This window comes from Balaenoptera acutorostrata, chromosome 6, assembly GCF_949987535.1.
Source record: "Balaenoptera acutorostrata chromosome 6, mBalAcu1.1, whole genome shotgun sequence".
Taxonomy (NCBI): domain Eukaryota; kingdom Metazoa; phylum Chordata; class Mammalia; order Artiodactyla; family Balaenopteridae; genus Balaenoptera; species Balaenoptera acutorostrata.
In genome coordinates, this window is record NC_080069.1 from 73,806,982 (window position 1) to 73,819,697 (window position 12,716).

General features: G+C 40.6%; 1 protein-coding gene across 2 annotated transcripts in view; it reads right to left on the bottom strand.

The window, feature by feature from the left end:
* The window catches only part of DOCK8 (dedicator of cytokinesis 8), a 224,329-nt gene that overhangs the window by 161,307 nt on the left and 50,306 nt on the right, over window positions 1-12,716 (bottom strand). The gene's annotated exons all lie outside the window — the stretch shown is intronic.

Genomic DNA, 12,716 nt, shown 5'->3' on the forward strand with positions numbered 1-12,716 from the left:
CCCAGTAAGTGCTTCACTCTTCTTGTACAACTAAGTGGGGCTGTCTTTAGAGAAGCTGTCAAACACAGAAGTGGTGATATGCAAAGGAAAAGAAACACAGCATGGGAAGTCAAGTCAGAACACAGTGGGTAATTAAAATCACACCCCAAGGCAGAATTTTTCTCTGCTTAATTGCATCTGATGAGGATTCCTGAGAAGATCCAAAATGAGATCACAAGGCTTTGCTGCATTTTTATAATTTCTCATGCAAAAGCTCTCTGAGGCCACGTTTACCCAAATACAGCGAGGCAGCGAATCGGAGGCAATTTTCTAGAAATTCAGTCAAACTCGACAGTCCTTCTGAGTATTTAGGTACAGTGCTTTCTTTGGCGTGAGTTATCCTACACATCGATTCTTGAAGGCACTTCATTCATAATCACAGCCCACAGTGAACCAGGCTGGGTGGCTGGGACACTCCAAGGCAGTGATTTCCAAACGCTGCTGCACTGCCTGGTGCTGGTTGGGAAGAATTTTCACTGACTGCAGTTAAATGAGCAAACTAAGGGCAACTGGCTGAGTTTTCATAAGGCTAAATGTACTTGCTTGAAAAGGATTGCCTTTTTTTTTTTTTTTTGGTCTCTTCAATTATATCCTTCCATAGTGGGGTTATAAAAGAAATGATAGAAGTAGGTGGTAATTGAAAAAATAATTTTCCTCAGGTGATAAAAGAAGAAGTTGGCAATTCAACAAATATTTTTTTCTAGCTTGTGAAATCCACTTAGATTTAGGAAACCACTGCCTTAAGGGAGTAAAAGAATCACTTAGATCAAGTTGACATGTGTAGTAGTGGTAGTAGTAGTAGTAGTAACAATAATAATAACAATAATAATAATAATAACAGCAGCTCTGTGGTGTTCATTTATGGCAGACTATTTGGAGCCATCAGTCCAACAAACACCCCAGATTCTTGACTTGTACTGCCTCGCTCTGAAACAGGACAGATCCAAAGGAAATGCTGACAAAACAGGTTTTTCATCGCCCTGAAACCATACACCAGGCTAGATGTAAGGCTCCAGGTTAGAGAAGAGGAACAAAGTGCCATGGAAGAGGCAAGAAGATTAGAGAAGGTAAGTGTGGCTTGCACTGTCTCCTCCCACCTTTGTGTCCCTGGTGGTGGTGGAGACCTGAGTGACACGTGAAAGAGTGAGGACGACGCTGAGAAGTGAGCAAACGTGCCCTCCTTGTCTGAGATCCTTGAAGTGGCTGGCTTACATAATGCCCTATGCCAGCAGGACCAAAAGGGGCAGAAGAGAAGGCAGCACGACATTCTTCAGTAGGAGAGAGCACAGACACTCCCCTGGTTCCCCAAGGCTCCCACAAAGTGTGACTGAGGACAAGGAAGTTTCTTTCCCTGGGTTCTGACTGGGGACCTGGAAGTCAGCTAAGGAGAGGACCACAGTGCTTAGAGGGGCCTCTCAAAATGAAGCAGCTGGGACCATCAGGGGCTCAGAGAACTGCAGATCAGGCTATGCAGAAGCCAGGTGGGGACAGTTTGCAAAAAGACATTGTTGACTTCTGCCAGAGGGAACAACAGGCATTATCCACGCATGGAACAAAAAAAATCTACTGTAGACTTACATAAGACCAACCCCAAAGGAGAAATCAGACTTTCCCACTCCTTATCACAACACGGCACAGAGTTCAGGGGCAGGGACTGAAATGACTTCAACTTGAAATGAAGAGATTGCACTGTTTGCATACTCAACCTTATTACTGTGAAGTTTATACCCTTGAACTAAAAACTGTTGAGCACTATGTGCCAAGAAGTTGTGCTAGGTCATTCTAGACATTATCTCATTTAATCCTTACCAGAACTCTGTAAAGTACACTCTTTTATTACCCTCATTTTACAGATGAGGACTTTGAAGGCTAGAGATTTAATAATTTGCCCATGTTTACATAGCTGGGAAGTAGCCCATCTGGAATTCAAACCTAGGCAGGCTCCTAATTTTGTTTTCTCTTGCAGGCTTTCCAGGGAATCTGGATTTCCAGAAATAATTAAACACAAGGCAGTGGTAAGTGTGTTTAGAAGAGAGTAAAATAAATCCATCTGCCACCACGCACAAGTTCCACTCTGAACTTCTCAGGAGATTGGCTTCTCAAAGTAATAATAGTGAAGTAATTAACTGATTAAAGTGATACTAAATGTAAATTTATCATGAAGAATAGCAATTATTCAAGCAGAGGCATTGAAAAGATATACTGAAAAATTATATTGAAGCACATTTGAAACAATGTGACACTAGCACTAATAACTATTGGGTTGGCCAAAAAGTTCATTTGGGTTTTTCTGTAACATCTTAACGGAAAAAAAACCCGAAGGAACTTTTGGGCCAACCAATAGTAGGTAGAAGCTTCCACAGAGAAATGGCATTTGTGTGAAATCATCAGAGAGAAAAAAATTTAGGTCCAGCCAAAGTATTATACTTATCATGTCCCTAAAATTCAAAGCCACAAGGGATAGGAAAAACCTGGCTGATACTGGCACCTGTTACCTACAGGACATGCTGCCGAAGAGCCGGGGGGCAAAGGATAGCTGACTCCTTCATTTTTGAACTTCATCATCAAGTTCAATTACTTGCTGAACATCTACTAAATGCAAGACACTGAGTTGGCCCTAAGGGATAAAGATGAATACAGGAAGCTACTCTCATGCCTCTTTCCCCAGACCTTGAGTCAACTGTGAGATGGGGAAGCTTGCCACCTTCTCACATACAAAATAATGCTATCTTTGGAGGGGGGAGCTATGACAAAGAATACAGTGTCATCACTGAGCACCAACTGTTCGGCAATGTGCCAAAAGCAATAGACACAGTTGATCATAAAGTCATAAACTCTTACGGTCTGAATCTACTTCAGGACTGAATAGACGATAACAATAAGCCATAATGATAGAATTCTTGAGTATCATTCTAGCACTACACATAAGCCGGCATTTAATAACAAGTCACCACTACCCTTTCTATGCTGAAACTAGCAAGGGAGGAAACTGTTCATTCCAAAAGAGATGTAAACTAGTCCTGCTGTTGGCAAGTGAGTGGAGAGGCCAACTACCGTTATCTAGGCCTCCAAGCAAGTTGTTCCTCTTGCATATTCAAATAACCAGGAACCAAAAGAGATTTCTGTTCTCTAAACTATCTGAAGTCAATCTCAAGAGTAGGTTTTATTATTAAGCAATTAACACATACACACATTTAGGGGTAAACAAATATTGAAGAGATTTACAGTGGTTTTGCATTTCATTGGGGGCTGAAGTTTGGGAATGGGGCCGGAGGGGCATGTTCTGAGGTCAATCCCTTGGGCTCCTGGGAGCGTAAAAGCCAAATGTGAAAATTTACTATTTCTGTTTTCTCTGCTACTGAGTTACATGTGGCCTCCTAGTCAGTGGAGACTCAAGACTAGTTTAAATGGTATGATCCAAAGTAATTTCAAGGTCATCTTATACAAGGAATTATCACATCATGTCTATCATTTGTTAAAATAATATAAGAAAAAACCCTAAATAATCGAAATAAAAACAAACAAAAAAACCCCATTTTTAAAAACAAAACAACTTAAGACTGCAAATTATCCTAAATCAGGCTTTGATTGTGATGGCTTTGTGATGTGTCAACCCGGCTCAGCAGAGCTACATTCCTCCAAATTCCCTTCCTAGCATTCTTCCCAGTCGTGGTTGGCTACAGGGGTTTTCTCTTGCCAGAACTGGAGGACAGAAGGGAGACTGCAGCTATTCTATAGCATACGCACACCTACTGATACAATCAAACACTAATTTAGGTGCTGCTGTGAAGTGAAATCACCAATGTAATTAAAGTCTCTAATTATCTTAAAGTTGACTTTAAGATAATCAAAAGGGGGATTAGCCTGGGTGGCCTGACTTAATCAGTTGGATGTCTTTTCAAAGAGGGTAGAGGCTCTCTGGAAGTTCAGGGCTCCAGGCTTCAGCTCATGCCCGTGGAGTTCCAGCTTCCCGTGATCTTGCCTTCCTGAATGCCCCGTGGACTTCAGGCTTGCTTAGCCACCACCAGTGGGTAAACCAATTCCCTGTAATCAATTCCTTAATACACATGAAGATGCTTCTCCTACCAGTTCCACTGCTCTGGTTGAATCTAGAATAATACACCAACTTTCACTAATTCAACAAATACTTGCTGGGGTCCTAAGCAGTCCAGCACTAGGCCAAGGAGACATAGTCAATGCCCTCAATCAATTTTCAACACTCCTCTAGTGAAGATTCGTGCAGTCTTTCTTTCTAGCTATTTTCTTCAGATGTCTGATCAATAGAAGACTAGAAATACACAAGAAGTATAAATACTCTAAAAGCTTAAATTATTCAGAGACAAATATTCATTTTTAATGAAGAGGGTTCAAGTTTTTCCTTGTCCCCTAGTGCACATCAAGGGCTAGTTCCCCTGACACGGGGTAGGATTCAATTTGTTTTGAAGCTGAAAATTTCTACAGCATCAGAACCATGTCTGTTTAAAATTAATCTATGTAGCCCTAGCACAGCATAGTATGCCGTCATCACACTGATAGATGATTAAAATAACAAATCTGGACAATATTTCACAAATAAGGATACTGAAAAACAGAGAAGTTAAATAACTTGGCCCAAATCACACAGGTAATCACAAAAGACCTGGGTCCTTTGTTACAACACTGGGGAAGCTTCATGCCGCTTTGGGTGGGGCTAGAGGAAGAGGCATGATGCTTCCAAATGCCCTGGCCTTGTACCCTCATGCATGTTTATCCCTGTGGTGGGTGGTCCTCAAATCAACTTGGCTGTTTATGAGAGACGAGTCTTGGTCAAAGTCACCCAAGACTTCCATGTTGCCAAATTCAGTGGCTGTTGCTCATTCCTGGTTTATCTATAGCACTGGACAGTTAATCACTCTTTCCTTCTTGAAACACTTTCTTCACATGGAGAGGAACCAACTGTCCTAGTGTGTCCCAATCTCTGAAAGTCCATGTACCAGGAAACCCCTCAGTCCAGCAAACTGGAACAGACACTTGGTCACTCTACCTTTGGGACACGACTTGTCCTAGGTTCTCCTTCTCCTTTGCAGAGCCCTAGGGTTCAGTCCTAAAAGAGCTTCTCTCCCCAATCTGAATTTACTCCCATATGATCTCATCTATGCCCATGACTTTAAATACCTTCTTTTTCTTTCTTTTTAAAATTATAGCTATATATCTGTAGCCTCTACCTTTGCCCTGATATTCAGGTTGATTTTTCCAATTACATCTCAACATCGCACCTTGGTGATCTAACAGGCCTCTCCAACATAACAAATTCAAAATTACTTAATTTTCCTGCCAATCTGCTCTTCCCATATTTTCCAAGTCTGTGCATCTCAGCAAGTGGTGATTCCACTCCACCAGCTGCCCAGGGCAAAATCTTTGGAGTCAAGGTTGATTTCTCTCTTTTTCTTACATCCTGCATATTATCTATCAGAAAATCCTATCCACTTTACTTCTGAAATATATCCAGAATCCAACCACCTCTCACCTTTTCTACTGCCACCACCCTATTCCAAAGCACCACCATTGTTTTGTTGAGTTACTGTGACAATTTCCTAACTGCCCTCCCCACCCCAGTCTATTTTTCACTTAGCAGCCAGAGTGATCTTTATAAAAAGAACCCTATAAGCAACCTTTATAATAAAAATTCAGATGGTGCTGAGCCTGTGCTTCCAGTGACTTCCCATCTTAATCCAAGTAAGAGCCAAAGTTCTTCCATGGCCTCTGAGGCCTATGACCCAGCCTTGATTCCTCTTCGATCTCATCTCCTATTGCCCACTCTGCTCAGCTCACCATCTGCATCCTTGCTGTTTCTGGAGCACGCCATATGCTCTTGCTCTGGGGACTCTGCTCTTGCTGTTCCTTCTAAATCAAATATTCTTCCTTCAAATACCTGTTAAGTTCATTCAGAATTCTTCCCAAGTGTCTCCTTTCCAGACCGCCAAGCCTTCACAGACCACTCAATCTAAAATAGTGCTCTCTTCTGTGTCACGCTCTATTCCCTATCCACGTTTCATTCTTCAAAGCACTTACTACCCCTTGAGATAGTCTACATTCACTTATTTGTCTATGTCTCTCATTCCAGAATGTAAGCTCATGAAGATAGACACTTTGTTACATTCACTACTGCATCCCCAGCTCCTAGAGCAATTCCTGGCACAGAGTGAGACCCAATACATGTTTCCTGAATAAATGAATATGTAAAGCAATCCTCTTGGCTCTCTACTATCTTTAAGTAAACAGAGCAGAAGGCAGTAAAGTTCTTCTGGCTTCAATATTTCAAAGTACTTCCTGGCTTAGATTAAGGAATACTTCCCTGTTTCCACCAATGGCAATCTTCCACTGATGCCACTGCATGGAAGACACTGACATGCCATAATGGACATCAATCTCATCTTACCAAGACTGATTTGATTCCTCTGCTTTACAGTGACAGTAATGAAATTCATGCTCTGCGTGCAGGGTGGCACTCTTTCATTTTGCCTTCCGCTGTGAATTTGCATGAAAATTGTAATGAAATCTTCATTTTCCATCATGTCCCCTCCAGTGAAATCAATGAAACCTAAGGATAGTCCAACTTCTTTGAAAGATGAAGCACAAAAGAAAAATAAAAAAAGACCACGTTTATCAAGTGATCCACCATTTAGATCATCCTTAGTGGTTAAAAAAAAAAAGGTTGTTTTATTGCAGAGAAGCTTAAACACGAAACAAAAATGAATGCTTTCTAAGGTATGAGACCTCCTTTTTTCTTTCCCCCGTAACTGTTATATACAAACATGTTGTGTAACCATGGTGTTTTGATTTATATCCAGGATGTGGCTTTCTACATCCTTCTCTTCAGCCAGAGCTGTTATGATCCAGCTGATTCATTCCATTTTATTTCAAAGTTTTTCTATTCTCACTTTTAAAAACAACAATTTTCCCTCTATAAAAATGTAAGTTAAGTTATTAACCATGCACACAGTATCTCAAATCCTTTCTAACTTAGGGCAAAGAAGACCTACCTTTCTTCTCTTGTACGCTTTACTCTCCTTTCTACTTTGAATAATCAGAAAAATAGTTTTAATATTTTACAGTTTCATCTTAATGAAGACAACTAATATATAGTTGTTTGCCTTTATAGATGATTGGCATCAGAGGGGGTCTGGCCAACCTATTCACATAGCTGTGGCAATGGAGAATTCCAAGGCCAATGGGTGATGCACAGGTGATTCTATTCACAAGCCTCTCTCTTTGGCACTGGCCACAAAGGACTCTGATGGGAGAATTAGGAGTGTCAAAAAGACCCAGGGCAAGTCTGTAATCATTGCATTTTGTTTTATAAAACCAACTCTAAATGGTGAATCCTCTTCATATTCAAAAATGCAAATTTTTAAAATATTTTATCTACTTTGAAAATGCATGTTTACACAATCACCACAGCTAACATTTACAATTAGGGTTAAAAAAACAAAAACCCAGTAACACCACACATACACACATGCACACACACATACCCACAAAATCAAACGCAACCTTCCTCTCATTTGATTTATCAGATTTATGACAGAATCCGCTATATTTATATAAAAATATATTCACAGGATTAGCAAGTAGTCTTCGCTTACTACATTTTCTGAAATTCAGAGCAACCAGGACAACAAAAGAAACTTTACCTTTCATATGTTCTTCCTCCTATTTGGACTACTTCTATCTATCAACATATAGGTTCTTTAAACGATCCTCAACCTGGGCCACATGTTAAAGTCCCATGGAACTTTAAAATACTGGTACCTGGACCCCAACCTTAGGGATTTTGATGTAATTGTTCTATGATAGGCCACAGGTATGTTTCTAATGGTCTCAGGTGATTCTAATGAGAGCCAGGTCTGAGAACCCTCCTCTAAATCTTCTCAACCTCCCCCTTCAAGCCTTTACCTTCTGTTTTATCTTGGATCTTTCTCTTCTCTGAACACCTACCACACCCAAAGCCAGCATGGATTCTCCATATTCTCTGCCTTCCCAAATATATTATAAGGCCCTTAAGAGGCAAAACCATCTCCTATTCATCCTCTTGAAATCTCCCACAGTGTCTCCATAGTGCCAAATACATAGACAGCAACATTAGCCTCTATGTACACAGCATCTATTTTATCATTCTGTATTAACCCTAATAGGGGTAGCATTGCTATGTCCATAGTGCACATGAAGAAACTGCAGCCTTCATCAAGGTTACTTAACTTGCCCCAAATTATGTAACTAATAAGTGACGGTTATGCTCCACCCCAGATCCAGCTGACTGCAAGTTCCAGCCTCTTGCAAAACAACAACAAGGTATAATTGATTGGGTTTTAAATAACTTGGTGCCAGTTTCCAAAAAAGCACATGAAAAGATGCTCAACATTGCTAATTATTAGAAAAATTCAGGGCTTCCCTGGTGGTGTAGTGGTTGAGAGTCTGCCTGCCAATGCAGGGGACGCAGGTTCGAGCCCTGGTCTCGGAAGATCCCACATGCTGCGGAGCAGCTGGGCCCGTGAGCCACAACTGCTGAGCCTGCACGTCTGGAGCCTGTGCCCCGCAACAAGAGAGGTCGTGGCGGTGAGAGGCCCGCGCACCGCGATGAAGAGTGGCCCCCGCTTGCTGCAACTGGAGAAAGCCCTTGCGCAGAAACGAAGACCCAACACAGCCAAAAAAAATAAAAATAAATAAATTAGAAAAATTCAAATCAAAACTACAATGAGGTTTCACCTCACATTGGTCAGAAAGACCATCATCAAAACGTCTACAAACAGTAAATGCTGGAGAGGGTGTGGAGAAAAGGGAACCCTCCTACACTGTTGTTGGGAATGTAAATTGGTGCAGCCACTGTGAAGAACAGTATGGAGGTTCCTTAAGAAACTAAAAATAGAACTACCATACGATCCAGCGATCCCACTCCTGGGCATATATCCGGGGAAAACCATACTTCAAAAAGATACATGCACCCCAATGTTCACTGCATCACAATTTACAATAACCAAGACATGGAAGCAACTTAAATGTCCATCAACAGACGAATGGATAAAGAAGATGTGGTACATATATACAATGGAATACTATTCAGCCATAAAATGAATGAAATAATGCCATTTGCAGCGACATGGATGAACCCAGAGATTATCATACTAAGTGAAGTAAATCAGAGAAAGGCAAATATCCTATGATATCACTTATATGTCGAATCTTAAAAAATGATACAAATGAACTTATTTACAAAACAGAAACAGACTCACAGACTTCGGAAACAAATTTATGGTTATTAAAGGGGAAAGGGGTGGGGGGATAAATTAGGAGTTTGGGATTAACAGATATGCACTACTATATATAAAATAGAAAGTCAACAAGGACCTACTGTATACCACAGGAAACTCTACTCAATATGCTTTAATAACCTATATGGGAAAAGAATCTGAAAAAGAATGAATATATGTATATATGTAACGGAATCTCTTTGCTGTACACCTCAAACTAGCACAGCATTGTAAATCAACTCTACTCCAATATAAAATAAAAATTAAATTAAAATAAATAAATAACGTGGTGCCAATTAAATACTTTTAAAAATTAAACATTTATATCAGCATGTGGGATTGTTGAAATGGTGGTTCTATAAACAAAGGTAAGGGAAATAAAGGTCAAAACGTACTTAATCAAATTTTCCAATCGTCTAAAATCATACAATGAACAGTCTATGGCTTCTCATTTAAGAAAAGTTTTTTTAAAGGTGCTTCAGGGTGAGAGTCTTTAGGTGATAAACTACTCCTCTGCCTTGCCAGAAATAAATCTTCCTGAAATGTCCCATTATCTTTCTATGAAACAAAATAATTTTTTTAAGGGAAAGGGAAATCACCATGTAAGTGGATGATTTTTTGTTGGAGGAACCTTCATTCGGGAAGATGACTCAAGGGAAAGAACAGCCACTTCATTCTGACATTACAAGACCAGCAGGTAAACATTAGGTTGCTGGGATTTCCTGAGCAGACCTTGCATTTAAAAAACAAAAGAGGGGGCTTCCCTGGTGGCGCAGTGGTTGAGAATCTGCCTGCCAATGCAGGGGACACGGGTTCGAGCCCTGGTCTGGGAAGATCCCACATGCCACGGAGCGACTAGGCCCGTGAGCCACAACTACTGAGCCTGCGCGTCTGGAGCCTGTGCTCCCAACAAGAGAGGCCGCGATAGTGAGAGGCCCGCGCACCGCGATGAAGAGTGGCCCCCGCTTGCCGCAACTGGAGAAAGCCCTCGCACAGAAACGAAGACCCAACACAGCTAAAAATAAATAAATAAATAAATAAATTTATAAAAAAAACAAAAAAACAAAAAAACAAAACAAAAGAGGGGGGCTTGCCTGGTGGCGCAGTGGTTAGGAATCCGCCTGCCAATGCAGGGGACACGGGTTCATGCCCCGGTCCGGGAAGATCCCACATGCCGCGGAGCAACTAGGCCCGTGAGCCACAACTACTGAGCCTACGCGTCTGTAGCCTGTGCTCCGCAACGGAAGAGGCTGCGACAGTGAGAGGCCCGCGCACTGCGATGAAGAATGGCCTGCGCTTGCTGCAACTGGAGAAAGCCCTTGCACAGAAACGAAGACCCAACACAGGCAAAAATAAATAAACAAATTTATAAAAAAAAAAAAAAGCAATAAAGATGTGACCTTCCACTTGTGTAAAGCTCTAAAAAAAAAAAAAACAAAAAAACAAAAAAAACCAAAAGAATCAAATGCAGACTTTTGCTCCCTCATGCCACCTGCTCTTCAGGCAGTTAACAAGGAGGAGCAGGGTCAGTACACTGTGCTGAAGCTGGGGTAGCGGTCTAGAGGAAAATATTCAGAAGACTAAACTGGAATTAACCAGGAGAAATACATTTTAAAGGCTACTTATTTGCAAATAGAACGGGGTAGAAATTATGACAGGACCACATGATTCATGTATAGTTAAACATTTTTGCTATTTCTTTGACACATTCTATTAGAAGTTAAGCCACACGTTAACTCTACCACCTAGCTAATGAAGTAATTCATCCAAATTCACTTTTGTCAAAACCTGATGACGCGGCATAACTACCAAAAGAATGCCTGCAAAAATAAGAAACAATTTTTAAAATTTGTGACTTTAAATAAAAAAGATTTCTCCTGAAGAAATTTCAGGCTGCAGCTGGTGTGTAGCTAAGGGGTTAAAGCCTGTGAGTTAAACTTCCTTAAAGCCTCTTAATAGTGAGGTCCACACTATTTCTCAAGACAACTACTGCAGAAAGCTGCAGTCTGAATTTACAAAGAAGCAAAGCACCAAACCCCACCTCCCCCACCTTGTTTAAGATTTTAAAATGTATCCAGTCACTTTTTAACTGCATTTTGCATATTTTGGAAGACAATCTGAGTCAGAAATTTAAAAAAAAAATTTTTTTTTGGTTTTCAATGAAATCTATACCAGCACCACATGAAACCAAAAAGCATATCTAATTTATCTTGGATTAAAGCGTATCTAATACATCTGAAAGCACGGACATTATGCCCTTGGTGTGCTTTTATTATAATCTGTGACTCTGAAACAGACAGGAAAAGTACAATTAAAAAGGGCAGTTGAACAAGCCACAGAAGTCATTAAGTAGATTTTTTAAAGAACTGTCATCGAAAGTTACCTCTTTCAGTAAAAGGTGCTATACATTTTTTAGTACTACTATTTCATCAGTGACACAACACACAAATTATCCTACTGAAAGAACCACAAATCACTCCGGTAAACATACCTTTAAAAGATACACAGTTACACGGCGTGGAAACTGTTACAGGAGACAAAATGGCGGCTACAGGAAACCGAGTGGAAGGTTACAAAATTTCTAAGAGCAGAAGTGGTTTTGAAGTAATAAGTGAGAAAGAAAAAATAACCTAACCTCCTTAAGATAACCACGAGAACGAGCAAGAAAGTGGGGCTGTGCTGTGAGGGGAAGTGAGCACAGTGGAGGCTGCAGCTCTCTCACAAAGGAAGTGAAGACTCACTTCTGGTTTTATAAACTATCTCATTTAAGTCAGATTTAACCCACCGGGCACACGCCTTGCATTTAGTCCTCAAATAACATAACATATGTATACACACTCAACAACTGGCGTTAATATAAAAATGTAGGCAATCTTCAACTTGAAAGGGGGACTGTGTTTTAAAAATGAAGGTTTCTACTGTCTGATTCCACAGACATGAAGTTGCAGAGAAGGCAAAATTATGACGACAGAAGTGTATCAGTGATTGCCCAGGGCTGCTGGCTGAGGGCTGGGAGAGGAGACCCTCTGCAAAGGGGCATAACGGGGCTTTTTAGGGTAAAGAAACAGTTCTATATCTTGACTGAGTACAGGTTAACTATAAATTGGCCAAATTCCTCAAACACCTACAAATGAGTGAAATTTTATTGTATGTAAATTACACTTCCAAAAAAATTATTTAAAAAGCTTAAGGTTCATAACTTGGCTTTTCAGATTTGGGAATACATTTTTTTCCTAAAAAGCATGTTACAAATGGTTTTAAGTTTCCAGGCTAATCCTTCCCCTCCCCAAAATATGAATCATAATTTGGGTGAAATCAAATAGCCTGGAAGTCCACTGAGTCCAGAGACTTCAGAATCAGAGTCCCTGGAGATCCACTTTGTATTCCCAG